At 44.6% G+C, this 18,728-nt stretch overlaps 1 pseudogene; it reads right to left on the bottom strand.

Moving 5' to 3' along the window:
• Nucleotides 1-17,431: 17,431 nt before the first annotated feature.
• Nucleotides 17,432-17,632, bottom strand: LOC121147656 (annotated as a pseudogene).
• Between the last annotated feature and the right edge of the window lie 1,096 nt (nucleotides 17,633-18,728).

Genomic DNA, 18,728 nt, shown 5'->3' with positions numbered 1-18,728 from the left:
ACACATTTGCTAGCACATGACTTAGCCTACCTGGTGGCAACACAGTAGCTGATGGACGTTGTCAGTCTGCTCAGAGAAAGGACCGAAACTCTTTTAAGCTCTTTGTCTCCAACGTGTGGGTGTGTGTGAGTCTGCATGTGTGTGTTTTGTGTCTATGTGTAGGTAGAGCTGCTCATTCTGTATTCTGCCTGTTAAGAGTAACTTCTTGCCTCCCTGCCTCATCACAGTTGTCGTTTTGTAATGTCATCCCCATGTGGAGAAGACTTGATATCTCCGCTGGCACTTTTGTCTTTTTTATTACCTCATTCTCCAGTGAAGTCCATCTGACCAGCTGACTCAGCATCAGGCAAGCTCCTCCACCCTACGAGACATCCAGTGAAAGGCCAAACAAGTTTGAGTTTTAAATTTTAATTAATCACCCTTTATTTTTTACACTAAAGAGTGATTGTAATCAAGATTGTCATTAATAAACTTGTTCTGTTTCACATGGAGTTATGTCTTGCTTCATTGCTTCTCTCTGGAAATTATAAGCTTCACATCCAGAAACTCTCAGCTTTTGTTCTGGATCGGAGTTTACATCATGCCTGAAACTTCTGACTTGGTGAGTCCAAGGTGAGCTCAGAGTGCATTTCTGACAAGTTCCCATGTGAAGCTGTTGCTGCTGATTTGGCCAGCACTGCTCCGAGCTGGTGTTGAAGGAGGGAGGGGAAGGGCAGGGGTCATGGAGGGAATGTCTTTGCACTGCCCCATATGGCCTGAAGAGTGACGAGTGACCCCTGACCCTGAGGTTCCTGTGTATCAAGTGCAGTGGCCTAAAGACCATTAAAAATCCTGATTCCTGGGGTCTGCCCAGAGAAATTTTGGCTGGGGCTCTGGGGTGGGGCTTTTTTTTTCTTTTTTTTAACAGCTCCTGTGTACATTTAATGCACAGGAGGAGTTGAGATTCAGAGACTTGGATACATGTGGATGATGTATGCAACCTCTTTATAATAAAACTCAAAATTCCTTGGAGCAGGAATCCTCAAGGCTCCTTTAAGGACTAGTCCCATGTGGCTGTGCACCACAGGGGACACAGATCTGTCTCTCTGTCTTGGTAAGATTTGTTTACATGAAAGAGTCATCGTACAGGGAGAAGGAGAGACAGAGATCTTGTGTTGATTGGTTCATTGCCCAAGTGGTCACAGTAAAGCAGTGCTGGGCCGAGGTGAAACCAAGAGCCAAGGGGTTGGGAGTTTATCTAGGGCTTGCACATAGGTTTCTGGATTCCACTTGGGCCATCTTCTGCTTTCCCAGGTTCATTAGTAGGAAGCCAGATCAGAAATGGATCAGCCAGCACTTCTATGGATGCTGATATCACAGGCGGAGGCTTAACTCACTGAGCTACCAGGCTGCTCATCCCCCACCCTCCCCCTCCTCCCCGCCCCCACCTACTGCTTTTATGGCTGAGCAAGACTTGCAAAGATCAAACCAAAACACTTAAGGTTGACTTCCCATCCTTAGTCCCTGACACTGGGAAGTCTTGCTTGAGAAACATTTTGTTTGACCTTCCCAGATATTTAAAAGCAAAAAAAAAAAAAAAAAAAAAAAAAAAGGTATTCTGAGTTGAAGGAAACTTGGTGGTATTTGGAGATGGCCAATTCCTGTGTATCTTTTTCTTACCCTGTGAGGTAACAGGCCCTCCCAGTTCTTCACAGTCTAAGCCCACAGAGGAGAAAAATGTCCGTTTGCAGGGCATTTTGTCTAAAGAACTCAAAACTGCCACTCTCTCCGATGGGTAGGAGATAGGCATTTGGGGAAATTGTGAAATTTTATTTGTGTTGTCTGATCACCACAAGCTTTAATGTGTCCCTAATTTTAAAATACTCATTGTTCTGTTTTTGTTTTGAAGGGAACTTGTGAACTAAACAGCTGAATTTTGCATCACAAAGTCCTTGGAGAAGTGCTTCTGTTTTTCCTGCTTCTGTTCTCCCAGGGAATGAACTTGCCTTTCAGCTCTTCCTGCCCTGGTCCCAGTCTTCCTGCCCTCGAGGGGATTCTTAAGTGTCTCTTGGCCCTTCCTTATTATTAAGAATGTTTGGCCTTTCAGGCCCCTGTGTGTTTGCGTGGGCCAAAAGGGAATACTCTTGCTTCTTGGTGGGGCTTCTCTCATAGCCTGTTTCCTGCTTCCTTGGACCAGGTCCCTGGGAAGCCCGTGGGCTGAACAATGAGGAGCAGAGCCCAGTGCCCTGGCAGGCCCTTGCTGGCTGTCTGTCGTGGGCTCCGTGAAGCCTGGCTCCTCTCTAGGGAAATCCTGTTCAGACCTCCAAGGAAGAACTGGGACCTTCGTCATCTGCTTCTGGCCGAAGGCCTACAGTGGCCAGCACTCCCCAGCGATGCCCTGACACTGTTTATTCCCTGCTGCAGGTGCAGAGCCTGGAAGGTAAACCTGGAAATACATTCACCTGGGCCATCCCGAGATGCCACCAATAAAATCCATAAAGAACTGCGGTGGGCATTTGGCACCACAGTTAAGGCTAGTCACCTGGGATGCCTGACATCCGATTTTTGAGTGCGTATGATCAAGTCTCAGCACTGGCTCTTCACTCTGGGGAGCAACAGAGGGTGGCTGTGGTGCTTGGGGCCTCCCACGTACTGGACAGCTGGAGCATTTGGAAGTAAGCTGGCAGGGTTCACTCTCTTGTTTGCTCTTTCCCTCTTTGTCAAAGAATTAAAATTTACAGGAAATCTATACACAGCAAACAAGGTGGTCAGATGGTCCTGGGGTGGAGAGGGTGAGGGGAGTTGGGGAACAGGGAATGGAAACCAAATGGAAACAGAGAATCTTCCTCCCTCCCTCCTTCCTTTCATCTGGAGGAATCCACTACAAAAGCAGAGCTTATAAAAATCACAGTTTTTAAGGCTTCCTTAATGCAAGACCTTGAATATGGCTAAATACCCTGGTCAGTACAATGTTTTCCTCTACTTGTAGGCTTTGGAACCACAGTAGATCTGGAGGCAGAGGGGGCCGGAGATAGGCTAACACAATGAATTCAGAGAGGAAGACAGCAGCAGGAAGCCTGGTCAGCATCACCCTTGCTGTTGCCCAGAGGCCACCTTTTAGACCTGCCTGTGAGTGAGCTTTTTGCTGGTGCAGAGCCGCTGATGAGAGCAGGTATGTTTTAGTGGCCTGCCCTCTAGTGTAAGCCTCAGGTAACAGCAAATGGAATGAACACAGGAACCAATACTTGAGAAAACATGAGGGTGCACAGCTGTGTGTGTAGAGCAGGTGAGTGCTTTTTACTCCACTCTGAAAAATGGCCTGGCTTGTTTGGGAGAGCTGAGGAATAGAGCATTTTGTTTCTGCCACCACCTAGGTTATGACCTTGCTGCTGACATTTCATGAGGTCATTGCAGCAGATGTGTGCAAGTGGAAGCTGGGCCTGCCATCACTCCCAATCTCAGTTGTGGACTGGGCAAGAGACTGTTAATGCTTAGAACTGCCCATTGGGGGGCAGAGGCTAAGCTGCTGCTTCGGACACCTGTCATGTAGAACTGCTACGTTTGAGTTCTTGCTCCACCTGCAATACAGCTTCCTGCCAGTATGCGCTGACGTACCGTAATGGCTCCAGAGCTTGTGGCCTTGCTTTTCACATGGGAGACCCAGAGGGAGTCCTGGCTCTGGCTTCATGCCGGCCCAACCCTGGCCAATTGGACAACTTGGGGAGTGAACCAGTGGGTGGAGGATCTCTCTCTCCCTGTCCCCACTCCTATTGTCCTTGCTCATCTGCCAAGCAAGAGGCATTGCGTCTACAAGGTACTGTCGGTGGAGGTTGGAGGGCAGCAGTGTGCAGTCTGCACCCCCTGCAGGGTATGCCACCTTGCCCTTAATGGATCCTGGGGCCCTAGTGTCCCAATTTGCTCCTCTTTGTTCCTCTTCAGCAACAACCAACATAACATTCCCCATGTGTCTGTTTAAAAACAACAGCAACAACATGCATTATCTGAGAATTAGCCACCTTGCCAGTAAAGGCATCAGACAGTGCAGTTTGTTAGCTAACTACAGGGTGAGATGATTATGTACAAGGTCTCAGCAGGTGTAATTCGTTCACACGAGCTCATAATGGAGTAGGATATTTCAAGGGATTTCTGAAGAGTGTCGTCATGCCCTCACCTCTGTCACTGTGACTTTACAAAGCTGACGGTCAAATGGCCTAGCTATACCTTTGTTCCGTGTCCTTGGGAAGTCTTGGAAGCTCTGAGGGAACCCAGCTGCTGCCTCTTCCAGCAGAGTCTCAGTGGAAGCCCCTAGGCAATCCTTCTCAACAGGTGGCACCTGGGTTACAGAGCCCCTGTGGGTGGGGTTAGTGCCCTTATAAAAGAGGCGTGAGGGCGCTTGCTCACAGCGCTTCCACCCTGGGAAGGTCAGTGCACAGGTCGCGAGGAACGGGTCCGCGTCAGCTGCTGTGTTCCTGGTGCTTCCCCGGCCTCCAGCAGGGTGAGTCCTCAAGGGCAGCTGTGTGGCCCTGACCCAGCCTCAGGGATTTTGCTTGTGGTCTCCTACGCTTGGGGTCACTGTCCCCACGAGATGTCTAGGATCTGGGAATTGCCAGGGAGCTTGTTGTGTCCTGCTGGCGAGGGAGCTGCTGGATATTATCTTAGGGCACTGCTTGCTTAGCCCTAGACTCATGTTAGAGTCACTAGGAAGTGTGAAAACAACCCCACATTCCTGTCCACTTCCCCTCACCCCTCAACCCCTTCTCCCCACAAGCTGCATAGCCCTTAAAGCTCTCCTGGGTCTAATGCGATAGGCCTGGGTTTCTCAAACTGCTGTGCACAGCAGTTACCCGGGTCTTAACAAACCTTGGTTCAGGGGTCTGGGGGTAGGGTTGGAGCGTCGCAGGTGACTCTAATCCTGAGGTGTGCAGGCCGTACTTAGGGAGCTTAGGGTAGCATGCAGAGTCTTCAGCAAAAAATTGGTGTGTTATTGTTGATGCTTTCCTATGACGTCTTTTAAAGCTACGGAGCTGAAATGTTTATGTCTGAGAAGGAAAATACAGTTGCCTGAAAATATGCAATCTGTGCATATGACTTTTAATTCCAAAACAGATATTTTAGCAAAAGAATATTGTCATCATCAAGAGGTATATACTTACTATATAGCACAGTGTTAATTACTCTGTGGATGTTTAGTACTATTCAAAGTGTTTAACGATCTGCTTTCTTTCAATCAGGATATTTTCAGTGCCAGTGAATATTTTGTACAATAAAAATGTTCAGATCATGTAATATTCAATATCGTAGATCAAGGGCTCTGAAACTTTGGTCCGCAACTTTTGTTGTTTTCTGAGACACTAAGAATACACAAGTCGTAACTAGTTCCTAGTCGTAAGGTGTTAGTTCCCCTTGTTGTTATTCATTTTGTGTTCTATAGAATTTTTCAGACACTACATGACACAATGATGTCCTCTCTTAACAGCTAATGAATTTCTGTTAATTTCTAATATGGTAAAGACCCAGCAAAACTCCCATAACTTCTCTAAGAAGCCTCCACTATATTTAAAGTGTAGTGAGTTCCTGAGAGCAAACAATTTGGAAACAGCTGGCATAGATGAACCATAATTTAATTAACCAGCCTATCACTGTGAGCACTTCAGGCTCTTCCCAATGAAGTTGGGTTGCAGTGACCTTCCTGATGAAATTCTTTGGTTAAAGGTTTTCTTTTTTTAAATTCTATTTATTTTTATTGGAATCTCAGACCTACAGAGAGGAGGAGAGAGAAGAGGATCTTCCATCTCCTGATTTCATTCCCCAAGTAGCCACAAGAGCTGGAGCTGAGCCAATCAGGATCCAGGAGCTTCTTTGGGTCTCCCATATGAGTGCAGGGTCCCAAGGCTTTGGGTTGTCCTCCACTGCTTTTCCAGGCCACAAATGGGGAGCTGGAAGAGAAGTGGGGTGGCTGGGACTAGAACCGGTACCCATATGGGATCCTGACACCTGCAAGGTGAGGACTTTAGCCACTAGGATACCACACCTGGCCCTAACAGGTTTATTTTTATTTGCAAGGGAGTTTTTACAGAGAGAAGGCAAGACAGAGAAGTCTCCCATCCACTTCACTCCACAAATGGCTGTAATGTCCAAAACTGAGCTGATCCTAAGCTGGGAGCCAGGAGTTTCCTGTGGGTCTTACACGTAACTGCAGGGGCCCAAGGACTTGGGCTGTGTTACACTTTCCTTACCAGGTGTGTTGGCAGAGAGCTGCATAGGGAGCAGAGCAGCTGGCACTCAAACCGCCACTGACAGTGGATGTGAACAATGTAAGTGGTGACTTAACTCACTCCTCCGAAACACCCGCCAGTTACACCATTCTTAAACTTTGTACTTGGCTCTGATTATGTCCTTAAGATAGAATCCTAAACATGGCACCACAGAATTAAAGAGTTACACTCATCTGATAGTGATACAGGTAGTTAAATCATATTGAAAGCTTTGTTAAAATAGGGCCTTCTTAACATTTAAATTTTAAGTTAAAGTTGTTTAAGTCAAGCCTGTGCCAGTATCAAGGGCTGGTGTTCTTACTCATATATTTTATCTGCTCCAAAATGAGCAATTCTGTTAACCTAACAATAAACCCAACTGCATTATGATTGTTTAGTTGATCTTAAAGAATGATTTTTAACATTTATTTTTATTTGAAAGTCAGATATGCAGAGAGAAAGATCTTCCATCTGCTGGGTCACGCCCCAAGTAGCAACAACAGCCACTGTTGAGATGATTCAAAGCCAGATTCTTCTGGATCTCGCATGCAGATGCAGGGTCCCAAGGCGTTGGGTCATCCTCAAATGCTTTCCCAGGCCACAAGCAGGGAGCTGGAAGGGAAGTGGAGCAGCCAGGATATGAACCAGTGCCCATACAGGATCCTGGTGTATACGAGGCAAGGACTTTAGCCGCTAACCTACCATGTTGGGCCCAAGGAAACTGATTTTAAAGGCATCCTTGGGCCTGGCACGATAGTGTAATGGTTAAGGTCCTTGCCTTGACCACGCTGGGATCCCATGTGGGCGCCGGTTCTAATCCCAGCAGCTCCACTTCCCATCCTCCCATCCAGCTCCCTGCTTGTGGCCTGGGAAAGCAGTCGAGGATGGCCCAATGCCTTGGGACGCTGACCCGCGTGGGAGATCTGGAAAGAAGTGCCTGGCTCCTGGCTTCGGATCGGCACAGCACCAGCCGTTGCGTTCACTTGGGGAGTGAATGATCAGATGGAAGATCTTCCTCGCTGTCTCTTTTCCTTCCTCTTTGTACATCTGCCTTTCCAATAAAATAAGTAAATCATTTTTAATGATGTAGGTTTTGCTTCTAAATGGCCACAATGTATAGAACTAAGCCAGGAGCCCAAAACTCTATCTGGGTCTTTCACGTGGGTGGCAGGAGTCCAAGCACTTGGACCATCTTTTGTTTTCCCAGGTGCATTAGTAGGGAGTTGGATGGGAAGTCAAGTAGGCAGGACCCAAATCAGCACTCCAATATGGGCTATGGGTGTAGCAAGCAGTAGCTTGGACCCCTATGCCACCATGATGGTCCCAGTGGAGGTACATAAAACACCTAGTGGGGAAATTTAGAGTGCATAGCAGATTTTGCACGTGTGCGCGCACACACGTACCTGCCCCATTAATTGCATTAATTGGTGTGAAGGAATGATGCTCTAGCTTCAAGTTCTGGTGTTTTCATTCTACTTCCTCAACCAATTACTATGCTGATATGCTGACTCACAACACACATCTTATATAATGTATTTATATAAAGTGAGCAAATTTCATGTGGTTTACAGTACACAGTTAGGAATAGTGATACTTCCCACCCTATGCTCTCTGCTGTCCCTGTTTCCCCAAATGCACCTCCTTTTTCCTACACATTTATAATGGCATACTTAGTTTACTTCACTATCACAGGCCTAACACTATTAGGTAAAGAATTCAGCAAGTGGGAAAAAACATGTTTTTCAAGGGACAGGCAAAAGCTATAAACAAAATCTCAATCTCTTTTTTTTTTTGTACTTTGTGTATTAATTTCCATAGATCAGTGAAGACATACATTATCTCTTTGGACTGGCTTATATCACTAAGCATATAATGGTTTCCAGCCGAATATATTTGGTTGCAAAAGATTTCGTTGTTTGTATGTGTATGCGCGCATGAGTGACTGAATAATATCCCATAGTGTGTGTGTATCACATTTGCTTTATTCGATCATCTGTTGATGGGCATATGGGTTGATTCCATATCTTGGCTATTATGACTTGGGCTGCAATGAACCTGGATGTACAAGTAACACTCATATGCTGACTTCATTTTGTTTAAGTAAATTTCTAGGAGGGGCATGGCCGGGTTAGACGGAAGATCAATGTTCAGGTTTCTGAGCATGCTCTATACTGCCTTCCAGAATGGTTCCCACCAGCAGTGGATTAGGGTACCTTTTTCCTCATGTCCTCTCCAGTATTTGTTGGTTGACTCACAGATGATAGCCACTGCAACTTGGATGAGGTGACACCTCACTCTGGTTTCTTTCTTACATTTCCCTGACTGCTAGTGATCCTGAGCATTTTTACTTGTATCTGTTAGCCATTTGTGTTTCCTCCTTGGAAAATGCTTATTATATCCTTACCCAATTCTTAACTAGAGTAGTTTTTTGTTATTGAGTTTCTTGAGCTCCTTATATGTTCTGGATATTGAGCCCTTATCAGATGCTTAGTCTGCAAATATTTTCTCTCATTCTGTTGGCTGTGTCTTTGATTTGTTGATATTTTTCCTTTGCAGTGCAGAAGCTTCTTGATGTAATCCCATTTGTTTATTTTTGCTTTAATTGCCTGTGTTTCTGGGGTCTTTTCCAAGAAGTCTTTGCCTATGCTTATGTCTTGGAGAGTGTCTCTGGTACATTCTAAAAAACATGATAGCATTAGGATGTAAATTTAGATCATTGATCCAATCCATTCAGAGTTGGTTTCTGGGAAGGTGTAAGGTAGGGGTCTTATTTCATACTCTGGACATGGAGGTCCAATTTTCCTAGCATCACTTGATGAAAAGACTGTCTTTTCTCTCAGGATTGATATCAGTTCACTTGTCAAAGATTAATTGGCTGTACGTGTATGGGTTTTTTTCTATTCTGTTCCATTGATTGGCATGTCTGTTTTTGTGCCAGTTCCAAGATATTGATTCCAATTTGTATTAAAGTGCATTTGTAATCTGTATACTGGTACCTTCAGCTTTTTTGTTTAAGATTGCTTTAGCTGGGCCCGGTGTGGTAGCTCAGTGGCTAAAGTCCTCACCTTGCACATGCCAGGATTCCACATGTGCACCAGTTCTAATCCTGGTGGTCCCACTTCCCATCCAGCTCGCTGCTTGTGGCCTAGAAGAGCAGTAGAGGACAACCCAAAGCCTTGGTACCCTGCACCTGTGTGGGAGACCTGGAAGAGGCTTCTGGCTCCTGGCTCCTGGCTTCCCATTGGCTCAGCCCTGGCCATTGTGGTCACTTGGAGTGAATCAATGGATGGAAGACATTCCTCTCTGCCTGTTCTCCTCTCTGTATGTCTGACTTTCCAATACAAATAAATCTTAAAAGATTGCTTTAGTTGTTTGGGGTTCTACATTTCTGTATGCGTCTTATATTTTATTCTAGATCTAAGAAGAATGCCACCTTTTATTCTAGATTTGAGAAGAATGCCGTAGGTATTTTGATTGGGAACACATTGAATCTGTAAATTGCTTTTGGTAGTATGGATGTTTTGATGCTATTTTACCAATCCACAAACATGGAGTATTTTTCCTTTTTTAAGCTTTTATTGGAAAGGCAGCATGACAGAAGGATAGATTAGATGGAGGTCTTCATCCAATGACTTATTCTCTTTTTCTTTTCTCCCTCGAAAAACTGGGCTGGGCTGGGCTGGGCCAGGCCATCCTGGGGTCCCAGCTATTGAGGCTCTCCTCTGCTGCCTTCCCAGGTACATTACCTGGATGAATGTCCTAAGCAGTAACTTAACTTCCTGTGCCACAATGCCAATCCCCTTGACCCCTGTCTCTCAAGCCTGATGTATTTCAAACATTCTGCTTACTAGAACTTGCTAGGACTGGAGGTTCTGGAAGACACTCAAAGGTACAGAAGAGTGCCTGAGATACTGAGTCCATCATTGCCTCCATCATAGAAAGAATTAGCACACTGGGCACGGAAACCCATGCCTTAGCCTCTGTGAAGGTTCTGGGAGTGGTTTGCTCACTCAGCTTGAAAGACACTGTGCTATCCACACATGAAACAGTTCTTTTATTTCGTTTTATGACAGTTTCATAGGCTCTGGGATTCCCCCAACCCCTTTCCCCACCCTTCCCCCATGTTGGATTCCTCCACACTGTTGCAGTTCATATCTAGTCATGATTCCTTCATTGCAAGCATGTACCTTGCATAGAGTCCAGCATCTTATTGTCCAGATAACTTCAACAATTTCCTTGGGAGACCATCCCTGGTTTGAAAGTAGAGCTGGCAGAATATCATCCACTCCAATGAAAAGCCACAACACAACATCAGCAACAACTTACTTCATGGAGTTAATTGACATGGTATTGAGTGACCAATATGTTAGGAAATGCAAGTTCTTAACCACATCCTGTGGCTACTTCATTGACATTTCAATTTTAGTTTATATAGAACCAGCTGCTATATTCCTTAAAATGGTTATAGGATACTATTCAGGTGTCTTGTGTCTATTTTCACTTTTATATTTAGCAGCTTATAGTATTGAAGTGTGATTTTTACTGAACTTACCAATTTTAGGATAGTCCAAACAGGCTTATAACTAACAAGGCATATGTTAACAATTGAGGCACAGAACAGTTTTAGGAAGGTGTGCAGAGAAATCTTCAATTCCTTAGTGAGGAGTAACTAATCTTTGTGTACTACCTAGTAAGGTATATGTGAGTCCGAGTTGACTGTTTCCTGTCCTAAGTTTTCCTTATTGGTCTCTATCTGATCTAATTGTTTGGGGGTGGGAAGGGGACTCCATAGCAACCCTGATGATCATTGCAAGAGAGGGTGGGGATCCAAAGTTGGAACTAAGTAAGGACCAGAGAAAGCTGCTGTGCCGAGTCCTGAAGGAAGTGTACTGTTCTTCTGTTTCTGAGGACCGCTCAGGGCTCCTGGCTGTTGTTCTGGTGACATTAGATCCTGTAAGAAAGGATCTGAGCTTCTTGCATCCCATGTGCGAGGTCCGAAAGGGAGTGGATGACCTCAGAGTCCTTGGCATACGAAGGCAATCCAATTCCCTGTGGTTTCATTGGCAGTTGGGATATGGTACTTGATGCCCATACTAATAGTCCTTGGTGAGGAATCAGGAGTTTCCTGGGTTGAGATACAAGCCTCCTCCTGTCCTCCTGTTCACTTTGGGGTCCCCCCCGGCTCTGTGCACATGACCTCCTGTTAAGAGGCTGTCAGGATTGCTCTTGGATCCCACTGTATGTCTTTGTAGCTTTTGCTAATGTCTAATGCAGATTCGAGTTTGCTGTCTGTAGGTTACCTGTTATAATCTTCATAGGTTATACTTAACTTCTTCCTCACTCTAAGAAGGTGGAAGATTTCTCTTGCTCTCCTGACCCTTTATGGAGTAATATAGGATATTAAAAGCATATTAGGTTTTTCTTTGTAGATTATAAGCAGTCTGACTCATATTAATTGTTGATTGATTAGATCACAATATCTTAATATATGTGATACAGGCTGTTTGAGGTTGAGATAATATTACATTTTACAAATACTATTTTTTGGATTGACATCATTTCATCTTAAATTAAGGCAAACATGTCGTATCTAACCTTTTGGGATTGGCTCATTTCCCTTAGCATAATGGTTTCCAGTTGGGCCCATTTGGCCATGAAGAACTGCATTTCAGTTTTTTTTTTTTTTTTCTTTTAATAGCTGAGTAGTATTCCATGGAGTAAATGAACCATAGCTTTCTTATCCAGTCTTCTGTTGATGGGCATTTCGGTTGCTTCCAAGTTTTTGCAATTATTGACTGTTTGGCTATGAACATAGGGGTGCATGTTGGCTTCTCGTGTAACAGGTGTTTTGGCTATATTCCTAGAACTGCTATTGCTGGATCATATGGTATGCAGATTTTGAGTGTTGTTGCTTGAGTGTTCTCAATACTGATTTCCATAGAGGCTGTACCAACCTGCAGCCCCACCAACAGTGGAGTAGGGTTCCCTTTTCCCCGCATCCTCACCAGCAAGTGTTGTTGGTGGTTTTTTGCATGTGAGCTGTTCTTACTGGCATTAGGTGGTACCTCATTGATGTCTTAATTTGGATTCCCCTTATTGCCAGAAAGCTTGAACATTTTGGCAAACAAACATATGAAACAGCTGTTTATGTTGCCTTTAAGAAAAAATGAAACTCATTTGTAGTAACATGGAAGAGTCATGGATGATCTATAAGCCAGTTGGACACCAGTGCTTAGGATTTGGTCACTGCTTATTTGCTTTAGAAAGTCCCTTGGAACTGGCACCATGGTATGGGTTATTAAGCATCTGTCTGAGGTACAGCTATCCCATATGAGTCCCAGTTACTTCACTTCCAATCTAGCCCCCTGCTGATGGCTTGAGACGGCAGCAGACGATGGCTCAACACCATGAGCCTGTGTGCTCATGTGGGAGACCTGAAGAAAGCTCCCGATTCCTGGCTGTGCAGCAGCTCGGTTTCAGCCATTGCAGTTGTTTAGGCAGTGAACCAAGAGTTACAGGAGCTCTCTGCTTCTCCTCTCTATGTAAACTTTGCCATTCAAATAAAAATAAAAAGATCTTTAAAAAAGCTCTTTTGCTTTTCCTGCTGCAGTGTCCTCCCTAGTAATATGGAGAGTGTAATACCTATGTCACAGGACTGCTGTGTAGGTGGAATGAGTGGAAAGCCTCTGCTGAATCCTATTCATGCTACAGAACGTACCTGAAAAGGCTTTCTAAAGGAGATGCTTTCAAAATTCAGCCCCTCTCCTCCCCAAAAGCCATGCTCCCACAACCTTCTCACATTTGGTGCCTTCTTTTGCTTGAGCAGGAGCCCTGTGGGACTGCCAAGGGGCGTTAGTTCCAATGACTCTAGCATCCAGATGCTTGTTAGTACCATGAACTGAATGCTTGTATTCATCGGAATTTATATGTTGTCGCTCTCATCTGTGATGTGATCCTGTTTGGAAGTGGCATGTCCAGGAGAGTTCAGGTTTTGGTGAGCCCCTGGGAAGTCGGCCCTGTGAGAAGACTGACTAGTGCCCTTAGGGGTCAGATCTCTTTCTGTGCACTCCCTCCTCCCCCAGCACCTCTCCGTTCTCTTTCTCTCTTGCTCTTTAATCTCTCTTGTCCTCTCTCCTCCCTCTGTTTCTTTTTGCCTCTCTCCCTTTATTTTGTTTCTTCTCTCTCTCCCCCCACCCCTCTATGCACACTCACCCACCAAGAAAAGGCCACTGGAAACATATGTGGGAGGAATGGCTTCAGCCAGGCTGATGTGCTGGTCTGAATTTCCCAGTCAGACTCGAGAGGCGTGAAAAGTAGGAAAAGATCTTCAAAAAGCATGAAAACTCAATGTTTGGAGGGAGAAAAATGCAAGGATTTCAACTTTTTCATACCAAAAGAAGCATCTTTTTTGGTTAGATTTATTTTTATTTGAAAGGCAGATTTTACAAAGGGGAGAGACAGACAGGTCTCCATCTGCTGGCTCACTCCCCAGATGGCTGCAGTAGCCAGAGCTGGGCTACCTGAAGCCAGGAGTTATGTGCTACTATCAGGGCCTCTCCTTTAGGTGCAGGGTCCTAAGGACTTGGGCCATCTTCTGCTGTCTTACAAGTCATAAGCAGGGAGCTGGACAGGAAGTGGAACACTTGGGATGCGGATGCTTGCCCATATGGGATGCTGACAGTGCAGATGGGTCATTAGTTTGCTATGTCACCATGTCTGCTCAAAAACATTGTAAGTAAAATTTCCCAAAACATTTTGAAATATTGTTATATAACAAGTCTCATTTTAGGTACCCAGTATGGTAATTTTTCATAGCAACATAATTGACTAAGATAGCTAGATTATTTTTTTGGTCATGTCAGACGAGGGTTAGAGAGTATATGGTCACCTAAAAGATGAACTAAAGTCTTATCAAATAGATCTATACTTGCCTAACTTTTTTTTCCCAAAGAATCACTGGCCCTGGCAAGTGTCAGGCAAACCCTGAGTGAACTCATTTCCTGTGAACAGGAGATGCTTGATAGGTCATGGCTAGCTCTAACGCCTCCCTGATCTCATGTCAGAGAAGCAAATGGAAGTGGGGATGGCACCTTTGCATAAGAGATTTTGCTAATAAATTTGTTTCTCCCAGGGATGAAGTATTTCTCCAACAACAATTTGTTTTTGTTTTGACATAAATTACCAAAAAGTGGGATTGAGCTTAAACCCAGCAAACTGTGGTGGTACATAGCTAGATTGAACTGAGATTTATAAAAGTCATGTATATTTAGCTTAAAATGATCACAGAAATGTGACTTAAAAAGCTATACTTCAGATGTCCCAGAGAGGAAAGGGGCACGGACTTTCTCTTTTTAAAGATTTATTTTTCTTGGAAAGGCAGATCAGATTTATGGAGAGAAGATGAGATTGATTCACTATCCAAATGGGCACAACGTCTGGAACGGAGTCGATCAGAAGCCAGGAGCCAGGAGCCAGGAGCTTTTTCAGGAGAGAGAGAGTGAGCAAGGAGGGTGAGCGAGGAGGGTGAGTGAGATCTGTTGATTCACTCCCCAAGTGGCTGCAACTACTGGAGCTGAAGCTAGAAGACTGGAGGACCTTTGGGTCTCCCATGCAAATGCAGGATCCCATGGCTTTGGGCCATCCTCTACTGGTTCCTCAGGCCACAAGTAGGGAGCTAGGATTAGAACCAGCATCCATACGGGATCCCAGTGCGTTTGAGAATTTTAGCTGCTAGTCTATGGTGCCAGATCCAACTTATTTCTATTGGAAAGTCAGATCCACAGAGAAAAGGAGAGACAGAAGAATTTTCTATCCATTGGTTCACTCCCCCAAGTGGCTGTCCTCTACTGCTTTCCTAAACCACAAGCAGGGAGCAGCTGGATGGGAAGTAGAGCAGCTGGGATATGAACTGGCACCCATAAGAGATCCTGGCATTTGCAAGGCAAGGACTTTAGCCACTGAACTACTGTACTGGGCCTTTGGTGTTGTTTGTTTGTGGTGTGTGTGTGTGTGTGTGTGTGTGTGTGTTTTAAGCTTTATTTGCTAGGAAGAGTTGGAAGGGGAGACAAGTCTTCCATTCCCTGGTTCATTCCCCAGTGGTCACAACAAATAGGGCTGAGCCAGGCCAAAGACATGAGCTGCTTTTGGGTATCCTTCATGTGTGGCAGGGGCCCAAATACTTGGGCCATATTCCCTGCCTTCTCTAGGCCTTTGGCTGGGAACTAGTCAGAATTGGAGCAGCTGGCACAAGACTGGTACCTGTACGGATGCCAGAGTGCAGGTGGCAGCTCTACCCATTATTCAACAATGCTGGCCCCCCGTTGGAAATTTTTTTCTTTGAACGAGTTTTCTGTATCTGTGGTACTCAAGTCTGTCCTGATCCTCAATAACCTAATTCTGTTATTGTTTTTCCCCAACTCCCATAACTTGCTTTCTTTTTCTCCTCTACGTATTTCTAAGAAGTTTCTGAGCTCATGGATTGTTGCTCCTGTTTGGTTTATACTGTGAATGATGCTTTTTGTTACATTTAAAAATTTCATATAATGTACGTTCGGGGATTACATTTGATTTTTTTTTTTATAAAATTCAATCTGTTGGTCTGAAAGTAAAGAATTGTTTTTGCTGATGTGCACTGAGTTTTTAAAAATATTTTGAATTCTCTAAAACTTTACATATTTCTTGCCTTATGATCGGTTTCTGACACTTTTTACTGTGCCTTGGGTAAAGTCGTGGTTCTGAGAAAGCTTTTTTCTCCAATTAAGAAATATTTTTTTATAGTTCAGAAGTCTTCTATTTGTTGTAAAGTCTAACTATGCCATGAATTCCTAAGGATGGTGGGCAGCAGCCTGGGCACCTTTACGTGGATTCTGACAAAGTGGGCTGCTTTGGGTGAACCGATGCTGGCACCTCAGTTATACCCAGGTGGCTTTCTCTTTGGCTTCCTCCATTTTCTGATCAGTTTCCTCTACATGTCTCAGGGGGCAATCCTGGCTCTTAGAGTGCTTAATGCATTCAGCATGCATTCATGCTTTTGGTAGGAATCCTGTCCTTGTTTATAACCATGCCAAGAGGATGCACTGTACACTCTTCTGGATTTGCTGTGGGGCATTCCTTTTTGAACAGCACACATTTCCCTGATGTCTATAGTTTCACCTTGTGGGTGTGCATGTATGTGGCTGAAGGAACAATTCCTTGTTTCTTAAAAGGTCTGGAGAACATGTATCAGGTGCCTCTCCTCTGTCCCTTTGTGTCCATCTTGGTGAGGCAAACTGCTGGGAGCTGTTTCTGTCCAAAAGAACTCATTGGTTTGCTTGGCTCTTGTGAAAGTTGTGAAAATATTTTATGCATGAACAGTATTTCAAATTAATCTACTTCCAGGGAGATGATCACTGTGGGGTCTTATTCCACTGTCGTCTTGCATCTGATGTTGAAGAGAATGTTCCTTTTCGTTAGGATGACTGGGAAATAGATCAGGTTGAACGATGGTTCTGGCTGAGGTATGGCCAGGATGACAGACATGAGAGTATCCAGATAATTTCTGCAGAAGAGGCACCAAGCAGAATCCCAGATGCTTTGGCTAGGCAGAAAGATCTTTGACCCACTATTGACAATGTTTATCTTAAGTCAACATCTGGAACTGGAAGACTCAGGAAGTTAGAGTACTATGAGTACAGTGGTTTATTTGGCAAGTGATTGGTCACAACTTGGTGGTCAGATAAAAAGCCTTGGGATAGTGATGTTAGTCGTGACTTCCTGTTTGTCCAAATGAGATGAGCCTTTTTTTTTTTTTATGTGACACAGTTTTATAGGTACTGGGAATCCCACCACCCCTCCCATAACCCTCCCCGCATGGTGGATTCCTCCACCTTGTTGCGTGACCACAGTTCAAGTTCAATTGAGACTCCTTCATTGCAAGCATATACCAAGCATAGAGTCCAGCATCTTATTGTCCAGATAAGTTCAACGGCTTTTTGGGGAGACCTTCTCTGGTCTTGACCAGACAAGGCTCACTTTGAGCACTCTAAGGAAGATGTGATTGCCTTTAGTACCATGATCCCATCTGGGCATTGGTTCATGTCCTGGCTGCTTCACTTCCCATCCAGCTCCCTGCTTATAGCCTGGGAAAGTAGTAGAGGATGGCCCAAAGCCTTGGGACCCTGTACCCAAGTGAGATATGGAAGAAGTTCCTGGCTCCTGGTTTCAGATTGGCTCAGCTCTGGCCATTGCGGCTATTTTGGAAGTGAGCCAGCAGATGAAAGATCTTTCTCTCCTCTCCATAAACCTGCCTTTATTATAAAGATGAATCTTTAAACATAAACAAATAAGCATAGCAGGAATGCCAGTGTCTGCTAATAAATCTTATTTTACACTTGATCTTAGCCAAAAGGCCAAGAAGCGATAAACCTTGTTTTAAACAGTTACAATTAAGGTCCCTTCCCTATCTGGTCTGCCCTTTTTTCTAGTCTTTGGCTTCTATTCTTTCTTATACCCTTTACTCTGACTATCCAAATAGCCCAGGCCATTAACACTATTTATGTCCCTGTTAGAGCCCTTACTACTGTTCTTAAAAATCAGATCCTTAAGTTTCTTCTCTTTGAGTGTTGTCCCTAGGCAGGAAGAGATTGAAGTCTGTGTGGTGAGGATGGCTATTGTTCCAGAAAGTCACGGCTGTTTAGGATTTTATTCTGAATGTTGGGTTAAATTTGGTAGTCTTGGGACTGGCACTGTGGCCCTGTGGGTGGGACTGTATCTGAGGCTAGCATTGCACATGAGTTCTAGTTGAAGGCTCAATCTAGCTCCCTGCTAATACACCAGGGAAAAAGGACATGGTCCTAGTATTTGGGCTCCTGCCAACCATATCAGAGACCAGGTGGGGTTCCAGGTTCTAGGATTTGCACTGGCTCAGCTTCAGCCACTGCAGAAATTTTTGAAGTGAACCAGTGAATGGAAGAGCTTTCTAGCTATGTCCTTTGGGTAGATAAGATAAATGTTAAAGATAACCCAAGCCTGGTAGCCCTAATTGTTGTAATTCACTGGAAGTGGTTTCTTCTCCATTCTTTTTCTTTTTTTAAAAAAATATTATTTTTATTGGAAAATCAGATACACAGAGAGGAGGAGAGACTGAGGAAGATCCTCCATCTGCTAATTCCCAAGTGGGCGTAATGGCTGGAGCTGAGCTGATCAGAAACCAGGAATCTCTCTGGGTCTCCCACGTGGTTGCAGGGTCCCAAAGCCTTGGGCCGTCCTTGACTGCTTTTCCATGCCACAGGCAGGGAGCAGGATAGGAAGCAGTGCTGTCGGGATTAGGATCAGCACCCATGTGGGATCCTAGTGCGTGCAAGGTGAGGACTTTAGCCACTAGGCTACTGTGCTGGGTGCTTCTTTTTTAAAGGTTTATTTTTATTGGAAGGCCAGATTTTACAGAGAGAAGGCAACAGATCTTTTGCCTGCTGATTTACTCCCCAAATGACCACAGTGGCCAAAGCTGAGCCCATC

The sequence above is a fragment of the Ochotona curzoniae genome, unplaced genomic scaffold (assembly GCF_017591425.1).
Source record: "Ochotona curzoniae isolate NIBS_2020 unplaced genomic scaffold, NIBS_Ocur_1.0 scaffold_4506, whole genome shotgun sequence".
In the NCBI taxonomy this organism is placed as follows: Eukaryota; Metazoa; Chordata; class Mammalia; order Lagomorpha; family Ochotonidae; genus Ochotona; species Ochotona curzoniae.
The sequence above is the reverse complement of the archived record's forward strand: the minus strand, read 5'-3'. Positions and strand labels throughout refer to the sequence as shown.